This window comes from Muntiacus reevesi, chromosome 7 (assembly GCF_963930625.1).
Source record: "Muntiacus reevesi chromosome 7, mMunRee1.1, whole genome shotgun sequence".
Taxonomy (NCBI): domain Eukaryota; kingdom Metazoa; phylum Chordata; class Mammalia; order Artiodactyla; family Cervidae; genus Muntiacus; species Muntiacus reevesi.
Window position 1 is genome coordinate 12159583 of NC_089255.1, and position 1267 is coordinate 12160849.

The 1267-nt window shown below is 35.3% G+C and overlaps 1 non-coding gene across 1 annotated transcript; it reads left to right on the forward strand.

Annotated features, from left to right (window-relative positions):
• The first annotated feature begins 929 nt into the window (after positions 1-929).
• LOC136172831 (U5 spliceosomal RNA) lies at positions 930-1046 on the forward strand. The gene has a single exon (XR_010664151.1). It is a non-coding gene; the product is annotated as a U5 spliceosomal RNA (small nuclear RNA).
• Positions 1047-1267: the final 221 nt, after the last annotated feature.

The window sequence follows — 1267 nt, forward strand, 5'->3', positions numbered from 1 at the left end:
GGTTTTTGTTTTTTTTTAATAAAATATTTAATTTAAAAAGCTAGATGAAAATACATAAAAATAGACGTCAATGATGGGGAAGATTCACAATGCTCATGAATATGGTACACGATGTTATATGATATCTAAATATAATGGAAAAGGTAATAAAATGGGGACTTCCCTGGTGGTCCAGTGGTTAAAACTTGGCGTTCCAATGCAAGGGGGTGCAGGTTTGATTCTTGATCAAGGAACTAAAATCCCACATGCCTTGAGGTCAAAAAACCAAAAAATATAAAACAGAAGCAATATTGCAACAAATTCAACAAAGCCTTTAAAAATGATCCACATCAAAATAAAGAAATTTTTTTTAAAAATGTACCTTGCTGCCCCCCTCCCAGTTTAAGAAGAAAGATACTGCCAACACCTTTGAAACTCTCTGTGGTCCTTTCCCCAGTCACACTCATCACTCCCTACTGTGAGTAACCACTATTCTGGACTTCATACGAACAATTACTTTGCTATCTATCCTCAAGGCCCGCCCCAATCTCAACTATCAGAAAATTATTTTCTTTAAAAGATACCAAAAAAGAAAAAAAAGATATCAAAGTCCCAGTGTGCAAACAGATAAACTCAGAATGTCTCTACTAGACCAAGCCGGAGTTTAGATCATAGGCAGCCAAGCCATGGCTTTGGCCCTTAAAGTTGGTGTTAAGATATTTTCGGCGATAACTCAGGCTCATTTGCATACCCACAATGCACTGCAAATAGTTTAATAGTTTTCGAGTTTAATTAAAAAAAATTTTACGTAGTTGAACTTTCTAAGTGTGAAAACACTATTTTCAGAATTCCTTGAATAAATTTCCTCAAGTAATAACTTTGCAAATAGTCACCATCAGTGTAGTAGGAGTTGTGGTTACTGGAAAAGCGAATTATGGTCAACAACAGGTATGCTCTGGTTTCTCTTCAAAACGTATAAATCTTTCGCCTTTTACTAAAGATTTCCGTGGAGAGGAACAAGTCCGAGTGTTAAACTAATTTTTTGAAGCCTTGCTTAATGTGAGGCTACCTATTGCTGTCTAAAAGAAAGAACTGATTTTTTTTGTAGGTGACTTATAGAAGTTCAAGTGCTAGTTAGCAATAATGTATCCTGCATTTGCAAGTACAAGATGGGCATGTTACATAGCATGATCTTTGGGTTTTGTCATTTGTTAGCTTTTAAGGGTTTTTTTATGAGGTATCTGTTTAACTCGTCAAAGTTAGTAAAAATAAAGAGGTGAAGCAGCTT